The sequence below is a fragment of the Scylla paramamosain genome, chromosome 19 (assembly GCF_035594125.1).
Source record: "Scylla paramamosain isolate STU-SP2022 chromosome 19, ASM3559412v1, whole genome shotgun sequence".
Classification (NCBI taxonomy): Eukaryota; Metazoa; Arthropoda; class Malacostraca; order Decapoda; family Portunidae; genus Scylla; species Scylla paramamosain.
The window spans coordinates 17,818,642-17,830,489 of record NC_087169.1 but is presented as its reverse complement, the minus strand read 5'-3'; the positions used below and the strand labels follow the sequence as shown (position 1 = coordinate 17,830,489).

Genomic DNA, 11,848 nt, shown 5'->3' with positions numbered 1-11,848 from the left:
GAGAGAGAGAGAGAGAGAGAGAGAGAGAGAGAGAGAGAGAGAGAGAGAGGGCATGCGTGGGTATAGAGTATGGGTAGATGTGCGAGCGGCGAGAAGCAAAACAGGAATAACTTCTCTGGACAGGAAATTACAGGAAATACTCACTGAACTTAAGTACGGAAATGGGACCTTAACGGTGAGGGAAACTTCATCACAACTTCAGCTGGAAACCATTACGAGCAAAGTGTCTTCATTTGGCACCGGATTGTTTGGCCCAAGCACTGCCTTCCTGCTGTCAACATGCCTAAACGTTCCGGCGCCTCATTTCGACTACTCGCACTCCTGTCAGGTTGCAATGGATGTTAGTCGCCTTTCCATGAGTGTTTGTATGATTCGAGTGATGTTTTACAAGATTTCTGCATCGTCAGTAGGAGAAACACTCGTGGGCACTTGACAAATCATCTCTGCGGCATTTAAAAAGTAATTCGCTTGTAGGAGTGAAGCGTTTAAGGTACGTCACTTCAATGGCTCCCGTTCTCATTCGCTTAGCCGTCTGGGGAATGCGAGGTGAGGTGGAATACAGAGCTAGGAGGAGTGGCTTTAATGACACGTAATAACAAGAGAACACAGCAATAATGATAATAACAGCAAAATGAATTATACTAAGAAATCTTCATTGAATAATCAGCTGTAATTTCCTCCACTTCTTTTGTAACGTTGTTCGTTTTTTTTTTTGATCTATGTTTTAATGTTTTAGGTTTATCTTAATAACTGAGGATGACATTAACTTGATATAAAAACGTTACACAAATGAATGATAATTATCCCTACGCAGCTATTACTCTTCCTGCAATAAATATGTGATAAAAAAAATGAACATAAGAGCATAAGAGAAGCTGCAAAATAACGAGATAATACCTGTGATCAGTTTTACTCGAGCATATGGCGAAAGAACCTCATGAGTGCAGTGTGATACTTCGCTGTGATGACTCCGTAACACTACTGAAATGTCCGGGGCCGTGCAAGCCTCAGCAGAACTCGAGTGCGATGCGAAGTACAATAATAGTGTTGAGTGTGATGGTAATGGCCGCCTCCAGGTCACTGCCGGCGCTGCAGAGTGGAGGGGAGACGATGGCGAGTGCAGCGGCGGTGCGAACACCTGAACAGTGACAACTGATAATGGTAGCAATGATAATGAATGGCGGTGAATGATAGTGATTACTTCCAGAGTCTTTTTTAAGCGAGGGAAAGTCCGCGCTGGGCCGAAGACGTATCGTAATTAGTGAAGATGTGAAAAGCCTAGCGGTGATGATGATTGTGATGATGATGGCGGCTGTGGTGGTGGTGGCGGTGGCGGCGGTGGTGGAGTTAAGAAGAACCAAGGATAATTACGGCCATTATTTCAAGGCTAAGAAGACGCTGATGAGGATGGAAAAAGATGACGAATGCAGAGACGGGGCCGCCCTGACACACGGGCCGCGCTAGAGTGATGAGGCGCCACTCGGCTCTGTTTACTTACCGCGGTGCGCCAAATACCGCAATCCACAAGGAAAAACGCTCTTCTACGCTCTTTCTACGCCAGACTCGCTCAGATTGCTTCTACGGCTTATCTGTAAGTAAAAAGGAGTAACCAAAACTCTAATCAACGGAACATATTCACTGTGAAGATGAGATACGGGAAGGAAATGAGTCACTAGGAGGGATATACTCGTGGGTTGGAATACAGCTGTAGTCTGAAATTGAGTAACCTTCTAAACATAACAACTAGTAGACTCCCAGCACACCACAGGACTGAAGATGAGAAAACACACAGAGCACATTGGAAGTTGGGAGCATATTCCGAAACACTTCTACATACGCCGCTACATTCACAAGGCTCTAGTTGAAGTTGCACAGGTTTTTGAGGATGTTTTTATAGTTGCAGTGACAGATTAACAAGATTTCCATATGACAAACAGTAGAAACACTCTTGGAAAGCCGGCTAATCATCTCTGTAGCCTTAGAAAACAGTCGTGGTGAGGGAGCGAAGCGTGCCAGACTACAGGTCATCGGGTGGTGTTACAGGACCTCTCCTCTGTACCCTTCCAGACGCGAACCGCACTACGAATTAGCAGCGTCTGTACACGGAGCGAGCAGTGAATTTTCCCTCCACAAAGGATGATACAGACTCCCTCTCACACCCGAAAATAAATGTGCAGCCAATAATATGAAGGTATACGAGAAAGAGAGAGAGGGAGAGGGAGGAGATAAGAAGCGGCAGGAAAGGAGAGAGGGAAGAACGAAGGAGGGATGGTGCGAGAGGATAAGGGCGGGAAATTAATAAAGATTTGAGATGGGTTTAAATAGGGATGGCAGCGTGGAGGGAAATAGAGTTAAATGGTGGAGGAAGCCAGAGGTGAGAGTTGGAGGGAAGTTGAGAGGAAGAATGGGTTGGAAAAATGGAGATCGAGGAGGTAAAGGAAGGGTGTGAGTGGAGAAGAGAGGAGCTGGGAAGGAGGGAGGGAAGGAGGGATGGAGGAGGGATGGGTGGAGGGAGCAGGAGGAGCAATATCGACAGAACGGGAGGGGGAGTGAAAGGAGGAGGATAGGAGACACTCTTGGGTGGAGGGAGGAGAGATATGGGGAGGGAGTGCAGGTGGGTGGGTGCCTGGGAGGGGATGCCTGGACGGTTCGAGACAGCGAGAACCTCAGTCAACCTCAGACAGTCAGAGGGGAAGCATCGCCACTCGCCGTTCCTCCCTCCCGTATGAGGCAACTTGTTCGCTGCGCACAGTTCCTTCTACTCCCATCGGTCACCTGTTTTCCCCTCTCCTTTTTTCCCCAGTCCGCCCTCCCCCGTGCCGCGTGAGAAAAGTGACATGCAAGTGGGGGAAAATATAAACTTTTACTAAACTTCATGAAAATTAGCAACTAAATTAATTAAAGTTTGAGAGAGAGAGAGAGAGAGAGAGAGAGACACTTTTTTTTTTTTTGTGTGTGTGTGTGTGTGTGTTTGCCATAATGTCACATACAGCTGAGTGAAATGTTTGTTTACTATTAAGGAGCAGAAATCTTGGTGTGTTTACAAAGAAAACGTGAAATATTTGACTCCTCTTCTTTCCTGGAGACGAAGAAATGTGAGGAAAACAAACAAACAAAACACAAGGAAAAACAAACAAAGACTGACAATTAGTGAAGTGACTCGTGAGGAAACTGTAAACGAATGAGGAAAATTGATCACAACACAATCCAGGAAAAAAAAAATCAAACGAGGAAATAAAAAAAAGACCAAACGCTTGAATTAAAACATAAAAAAAACGAGAAAAGATAAAAAAAAAAAAATATTAAGCACTTGCCTTTGTCTGTCAGTGTGACTTACTGCGCGCATCATTAATTTCCCCACGGGGCGGAAAAAGTGCTCACATAAACAAAAAACCTACATCGTCGTAAAATAGATCAACGTGCACGGTATTAACTCCAGGTATCGTCCTCTTCTTCCTCTTCCTCCTCTTCCTTCTCCTCTTCCTCCTCCTCTAAAGTACGTAATTTTCACCTAGCTTGCCCAATTCACTATCCTAAGGTGCTTCATTTCACTGCTTAGATAGCGCCCATGCGTCTCCCGTGCTTCAGAGAGGTTAATTTTGGGGTTAATCTTTTCACTGTCCAATTAACTCCTTTTACTGTTACGACCCGACTATATAGCATTGTAATATTGCTTAAATGGACATAAACAAAAGGGAAGAATAGGTTAATTGTGTCTTTTCTACGCAACATAACTATTTAAGAATGCAATGGACGTGTTCTGGTAGGGTTTTTAAGGGACTGTAGTGCAATGTGTCTAAGAAATTTGTAGGTGGTTATGGGGAAATTATCAAGGAAAGGGTTAATTTGGGTTAGTTTTGGTTAATCCTTTTGGCTCTTTTTCTCTGGGGATTTTTTTCATTGGGCTCTTTTCTTTATATAAATTTTGTTGCCCTTGGTCAGTACCCTTATAAGACAGTGTTCAACTAAGACACTGTTGGTCTAATACACTGAATGAACTCCTACATCACTGGTTACTGGTACACCTTCCACCTGGGACACTAATTACCTGGTACTTGTCCCACTTAAGGATTTAATTTAGTACTATAATTACCTACTTGTACTAAAGTCACTTGGTACTCTGCTTCCCTTGTACTTGCTCTTCTAATGTCACTGTTCATTTTACACAGCTAACCTGATACATTTTTCATACTATTTACAATTTTTTTCACTTAGTATATAGAACTTTTTTTTTTACTTAGTATCAAGTTTTTTTTTTTTGGGGGGGGTGTAGGGAGGTAAAGAGGGAACATTTTTTTCCCTGTCCACTGAAGGGAATGTGAGGGGACGTGTCATTCATGAGGGAACACAAGCAGACGCCTCATGACTGTCTTCCTGTGTTGTGGTGGTGCGTGTGGTGTGTGGTGATACGCGGTGGTGATACATGGTGACTGGGCCTGATGATGTAAGTGTGTGGTGGTGTGTGGTGTGTGTGGTGTTGTGGTGATGTGTGGTGAGTGCTGGTGAGTGGGTCTAGTGATAATTTGACAATGTGTATGGTAGTGTGTGGTGGTATGTGGTAGCGTGTGGTAACGATACGTGGTGAATGATGATATGTGTCCTAGCGTGTAGTAGATGCGTGATGTATGGTGACTGGTGGCGATATGTTAGCAAATATATCAAAAATACGTAATGATGTGTGGTGAGGATATCCGAGGAAGTGAATGGGGAATGGTGTGTGCTTCATTGTGGTGACAAGAAGCGGTGTGTACGTGGTGCGTGTAACCGTAATGAGGGGTAAGACAAGAGGAAAGAGACAAAGTGAGGAGGAGAGGGGAAAGAAAGAGAGGAATGTTGGCAAAGAGATGCAGTTTAAGACTAAGGAATGCGAAAGGGTAACGAGGGTAAAGGAGGAGGGCCTGAGGGTAAGTGAGGGGAAAGGATGGCAAGGGTATGGACGAGGAAGGGAGAGGAGAAAATGAAAGGAAAGGGATAGGACGGAGGAACACCATTACGGAGGCGAAGGAGGGATGGGGAAATAGGGGGATGAAGAAAGAGGAGAAGGGAGAGTATGGGGAGATTTACGTAAGGGAAGGCCCATAGGAAGAAAGTGATTGGGTCTTAAGCGTGGAAGGATTCTCTGTGATTGGTTCGCCGCATTGAACTGTGCTCGGCCTATCTCGTGAAGGAAGGAAGTGAGCCTTAGAAGTGCCTGATGATGAAAGGGACGCGGAGACTAGCCACGTTGCTCATATCCGTCTCTTGCCCTTTAGACCTTCAAGAGAGGAATATCAGTGTCAATATTCTGAAACGTTTCGGCATCTTACCTCGTCTACCATCAGAAGGCCGAAGATGTGCAAGCTATTAAGGTTTTCAAGGGTTTTTCTCATGATTTTAGTGATAGCTTAGCAAGGTTTCTGCGCCAGTTGTGGGAGAAACACTCATGAGAACCCAACTTATCGTCTCTGGGCTTTGAAAAATAGTCTTGAGAGAACAAAGCGTGTATGAACTTTCGGCATCTCAGAAACTTGATTTTGGGTCTCTCTCTCTCTCTCTCTCTCTCTCTCTCTCTCTCTCTCTCTCTCTCTCTCTCTCTCTCTCTCTCTCTCTCTCTCTCTCTCTTGGCTCACTCATTGAGCTTCTACTTCTACATTCACTTCAAAGCCTCGACTCATTTCAACATAACGCACCAAGCAAGTTACTCACCTGCCGCTACCTTTTGAGACGAGTACCTACACCATTCAGGCTCCCACTTACCGGGTGTTGCTCAGGTGCTTATTGATTCTAAACTTAAGGTTGCTAAGTATCCATATCCTCTCCTGTGCGAGATTCGAACCCTATGACAGATTGAGTCAATAGGTTTCCAACTTCTCACCAACACGCCGTGACTGTAACTGGTTGGCTGACGGACTGACTGACGGATTGACTGACGGGTTGACAAATGACGGACTGAACGATTAGCCGTCAGCCGCCTTGACTGACGAACCGATAGACTGATACTGTGTGAAAATGAGCCGAAGAACGAGTGAGAGTGAGAGTGGATCCGGGAGCAGGAAGAGGATAGTGAATATGTGAGTGTATGAGGAAGAGAGAAGGAGAGAAATGGTGAGTGAGTGACTGAGTGAGTGAGTGAGTCAGAAACAGCCAACCAAAAACCCCGTTCTCTTTGATAAAATTATATTAAGCTACAAAAATAAATAAAATAAAATAAAAATAGCAGTGAGTGAGTGAGTGAACGACAGCCAACCAGCAACCCTCGTTCCCTTTGTAAGAATTCCATTAGACTACAAAAAGACTCAAATGCTTCCAAATAAGAGACAAGAATCGCACGCACTCCGCACCCCTTTTTGTGAGTCTAAGCCACTGCACCTCACCTTTACCAACCCACCCAAGCGTACAGTTCTAACACCCAGGAGAAGGACACACAAAAAAGCCTTCACGGGAGGGCCATCTAACGCTCACTTGAATCTGTATCGATAATACAAAGCGCCGTACCTGGAAAAACAAAACGATGATGAATAAAAGACTAAATGTATCGCAAATCAGTGAGCGTGAAGTCTTTCTGCTCCCCTCTCTCGACCTTCACGACTCGGAAAGGGTAAAGGTGGAGGACAAGGTGCACCAGAATTAACCTGGACTCACCTGAGCTCTCGCCAGGTACACGAGGCACGAGGGCTACCTGGGAGTGACTGGGGTAAATAAACATCCATCTATCTCTCAGGTACGTACAAGACACACCTGAGCTACACCTGAGCTACACCTGAGCACGCTTTGTATTTACCTGGGCGGGTGAGTGACGTTTGTGTCTGTGTGTGTGTGTGTGTGTGTGTGTGTGTGTGTGTGTGTGTGTGTGTGTGTGTGTGTGTGTGTGTGTGTGTGTGTGTGTGTAGTGTCTGCCTAGAAAATTTCCAAGGGGTCGTGAGGGTTTGGGGTTCGATAAGGAGGAAGTAGAGGGAGTAGAGGAGGGGAGGGACTTCAAGATAAAGTTCTGGTAAAATGAGGGGAAGGGAAGGGGAAAGGTCAAGATAAAGGGGTGAGGGGAAGGGGGGAGGGGAAGACAAGAAGAAAACTGGGAAAGCTGCCGCTGACAACATGCTCCCAAGACGATATGAGACGAGAGAGAGAGAGAGAGAGAGAGAGAGAGAGAGAGAGAGAGAGAGAGAGAGAGAGAGAGAGAGAGAGAGAGAGAGAGAGAGAGATTGGTGATAAGGACAAGATGAAGGTGAAAGGAAAGAAAAAATAGGGAGAATTGAGAGAATAAAGAAGAATGAAATGGAGACTGAGAAAAGACAAAAAAAACATCAGAATAACATATGTGAAGCAGAGAGAGAGAGAGAGAGAGAGAGAGAGAGAGAGAGAGAGAGAGAGAGAGAGAGAGAGAGGTGCTCGAAAGAATATCCAGATGAGGGAAGGCAGAAAGGAGAACACAAGGGGAAAAGAAGAGGAAAGAAAGAGGGAAGGGAGGAAAGGAGGGAAGAAAGGGAGGAAAGAAGGAAGGAATAAGCGGATACATTCTGCCCCTCGTTCATTTTAAGTGTAGGTGATCACAATAATAATAGAAGAGAGACTAAGTGGTCGTCAGAGAGAGAGAGAGAGAGAGAGAGAGAGAGAGAGAGAGAGAGAGAGAGAGAGAGAGAGAGAGAGAGAGAGAGAGAGAGAGAGAGAGAGAGAGAGTGGGGGGAAAGCCGAACTAAAAGATATATAAACATGCAATTCTTACGATACTAATTTCAGAATCAATTATCAAACTCCCCGGGATAAAACATTGCAAATAAAGATAAAAAATGATCAGCCGCGATTTTTTCCCATCCGAGCAAAAACAACGCAGTGATTTTCCTTCCTCTTTTTTTTCTTTTTTTCCGTCGTTCTCTTTTTTTCTCTCTCTTTTCTCTCCCGCGTGTGTGTTTACGTGTAGTGCAGAATTTTAATTGCGCGGTAATTTCTGAAGCTCCGTTAATTTCGCGCCGCTCCAGCTACGTAACCTCGGCCGCGCGAAAGTGAAAGAAAACAAGGAATTAAAAGTGCCAAGCCGTACACAAGGAATTATAATCTTGCCATTTTTAACACCTAGCTTAGGGAGGCTGTAAGGAGGCTGTGCTCTCTCTCTCTCTCTCTCTCTCTCTCTCTCTCTCTCTCTCTCTCTCTCTGTGGGAATGGGCGCAAGAACAACGTCCATGAGGCACTACTTCCCATCGCGGAGTAATAAATGCGCATAACATTCCGCACAGATGAGCAAAAGAGATACAGATGTCCCTCCCTCTCCCCCCTCTTCCCTCCTCTTCCCCCTCTCCTCTCCTGGTTCCATTCCCACGGATGCATATCATGTGTTGAACTGATTGAATACTTCCCTCTCTCTCTCTCTCTCTCTCTCTCTCTCTCTCTCTCTCTCTCTCTCTCTCTCTCTCTCTCTCTCTCTCTCTCTCCTTTTATGGGAGGTAGAAGCAATGCGTGACTTGTTTTGTCTATTTCGAGAAGAATGCGTTTAAATTTGCCGCGCTCCGAGGGATAAATATGTTAATGGTAATGAAGTAATGCGCGCTAATACGCAATTTTCTCGCTACGCTTGTGAAATGGTGGTGATTTTGATGATGATGATGATGGTGACAGTAATAATAACAATTTCACCTGGAGGCTTATTAAAAAGAAACTGATTAAGTGTATGCAAAAATGTAATAAAAATAGCTTAAAGGAAATGCATCAAGCAAATTTTTAATTATTACCACTTCCACTACTACTATTACCATCACCACCACCACCACCACCACCACTACTGCTACTTCTACTGCTGCTATTACTGCTACTACTACTACTAGTACTACTACTACTACTACTACTACTAATAATAATAATAATAATAATAATAATAATAATAATAATAATAATAATAACAATAACAATACTTAAGTGAATTTCTATCTTTACGATGTTCAACCTTGAATATTTAATAAAGAGCTTTCATCATAGTCAGATTAGATAGGAAATGAGAAGCATCATATTTTTCCCCTTATCTATTTTCCCCTTAATTTCCCTCAGGACAAAAACTTCACCATGGGGAGAGAGAGAGAGAGAGAGAGAGAGAGAGAGAGAGAGAGAGAGAGAGAGAGAGAGAGAGAGAGAGAGAGAGAGAGAAGAACCAGCCTTTATTTGGCCTTCCTTTCATCACCCACCCATTAATCTGCCGCTCCTTCGCCTTGGCCTCGCATGCGCACACTTATCCATCAGAGGAACGTGTAATGTGCAATGCAACGCTCTCCCCTGTCCGCTTCTGTCCTCTCTCGTACATTCCCTGCACAAAACTAAGCCTTGCCTCATCCAAGCAAGCCTCGCCACTCAACACTACAACTCACCCTTCGCTTCATGCACACAGCACCGGGGGAAAAAAAGCCGCAATAGCTGAATTATCTCTCTCGCTGCGTGTATATCATTGGACCCAAAAAATACAAAGGGAATTTTTCGTATATAAATAATCCTTATCCTAAGTGAATATTAAGCGTGCGCGGCCATCCATTGCTTCAGATTTATGGGGCTGCTCTGGCCGTCCTCAGGCGCCCCGCAACCCGCCCTCGTCGACCCAGTGCCTTCAAATTATACGTAAAACAAGGAGGTATTCAAAATCGTAAAGTCTATTGGTTTGTGGGGAATATCTTCAAATTGTACACAGAACAAGATGGTGTTCAAAATCATGTAGTTTGTGGGGAATACCGTCAAATTGTTCATAAAACAAGAAGGCATTGAAAATAGTAAAGGATATTACCTTGGAATTATACAGAGCAAGGAGGCGTTCAAAATCGTAAAGAATATTAGTTTGTGGGGAATACCTTGGAATTATAAAGAACAAGGAGGCGTTTAAAATAGTAGTGGATATTAATTTGTGGGGAATACCTTAAAATTATGCACAGAACAAGGCGGCGTTCAAAATCGTAAAAGAAAATAGTTTGTGGAAAAGGAATTAAATGTTTTAAGAGGAAATCCATTACCATGCAAAATGCGTATGACGAAAAAAAGAAAAAAAAAAAGCGTGTAATTGAAATCTTAATGAAAAAGAAATTAGCTTACGTCACGAAACGAACTCTTTATAAAATGCCATAATGTGCAATAAAAGACTATAGTAATGCAAATGACAACACCAAAAAAAATGAGCTAAAAAAAGAGATTTCGTTGTTTAAAAAGATAATAATGTTAACTTTGCCAGTGAGTTTAAAGTGAGTCCCCCCTCCCTTCCCCCTCCCCTGCCGACTCGGACACCATATTCTTACCACACCTGTCACACCTGGCACAACTACATCCCACATACCTGCCTATTCTACACATCTGTCTCCATGGTCACCTGTATTTCTACTTCACCCTATCTTTACCTGTCTATCCACACAAACACACACCTGAATACTTCGTCCTACCATACACCTTTGTTCGTTAACACACCTGGCTACTCTATACATCTCCTGTCCCCATATATATCTTTACTTCTAGCCAATCCTAACCTTACCTGTCAGTTATACACACACCTGAACCCCCATAATTATACCACACACCTATTCTTTCATCACACATCTGACGTTTATTCACACACCTGTTCATCTAAGAAAAACACCTGCACTCCATACATGAACACTCCCTATGCATTATCTCCCTACCATAACTACACCACACACCTGCTCTTCCACCCTACACCTGGCCGTCCCTTCCTTGCATCCCCACAAGCGCGAGTCTCTCACATTTGGGTCGGCCTCGGCAACAGAAACCTATCTGGGCGCCTTTCTTACACACCTCGCCGCGTCCTCATTCACATTTCACCGACCTTCCACACTCACCTTGCTTTTCTCACCTACCTGGCTGTCCCCGAAGACCTGGGTGTCCTCGGAGGCGCTCACGACACGGCTTCCGCAGATTGCACACGGGACCACATTAAAAAAAGACCAGAACTCTTCTCTCGAGCGCGGATTTCTCTCTCTTCTTTTCCATTTTCACCGTCGTCTCCCAAAAATGGCGGTATTAGAAGGCCTCCCAAGTTTTGAAAATTGATATTGGATAACTTTATGGTAAGTTCCCCTTTGGGAGTGGCAAATAGATAGTTTTTTTGGGGGTCTCGTAATCCCTCGGTGAATGTTCCTTCATGCAGAAAACCAATAAGGTGTTAGTAGTTTCTGGAGATTACAAAGCACAGGCAGGTAATGATGAGAGAAGGGAAAGTATGCAGCATCAGAGCACAGGGAATACTGAAAGGGTAATAAAGGCGTGTGAAACTATTGATTAAAAGGTAAAATTAATGGGATAAGTGAATGAGTTTGTAAGCATGACACGCGCGAGACAAAGTGGAACATCAGTCCTCGGGAAAATGAAAACGTGGACATATGAAAAAAAAAAAAAAGAAATACAAAATTAAAGAGACCGACAAAAAAGCAGAATAATAAAAAAATAAATAAATATGAGATAGCGTGATATTGACTCTATAAAAGACAGAAACATGTAACATCAATAAAATAATTCACAAAGTTACAGAAAAGACACTGGAGAGGAAAAAAGAAAAAAGAAAAGAAAACAAGAGACAAGAAACAATAAAGAACAATCCAACGAGTGTACAAACGTGAAAAATCAATAATCGAAAAAGCAAAAAAAACAAAAACAAAAACAAAAGCGCGAATATCAATAAAATGAGATACAAGATTAAACAAAAGACATCGGAGAGAGAGAGAGAGAGAGAGAGAGAGAGAGAGGAGAGAGAGAGAGAGAGAGAGAGAGAGAGAGAGAGAGAGGAGAGAGAGAGAGAGAGAAATACCGAAGAGGGACAAAAAATCAAACACAAATGGATCGTATAAAAGAAAACAGTATATAAACAAAACAAGAACACTGCACGCTTGGGAGAGAATAA

General features: G+C 43.6%; 1 protein-coding gene across 2 annotated transcripts in view; it reads left to right on the top strand.

The window, feature by feature from the left end:
• The first annotated feature begins 2,493 nt into the window (after window positions 1-2,493).
• LOC135109821 (tyrosine-protein kinase receptor UFO-like) overlaps window positions 2,494-11,848 on the top strand; it is a 59,228-nt gene continuing 49,873 nt past the window's right edge. The window contains exons 1-2 of one of the 2 annotated variants that reach the window (XM_064021541.1): window positions 2,494-2,723; window positions 3,021-3,439. The gene's annotated coding sequence lies outside the window, so the exon portion shown is untranslated. The remainder of the gene's footprint in view (window positions 2,724-3,020; window positions 3,440-11,848) is intronic. The other variant, XM_064021540.1, reaches the window with a different exon arrangement.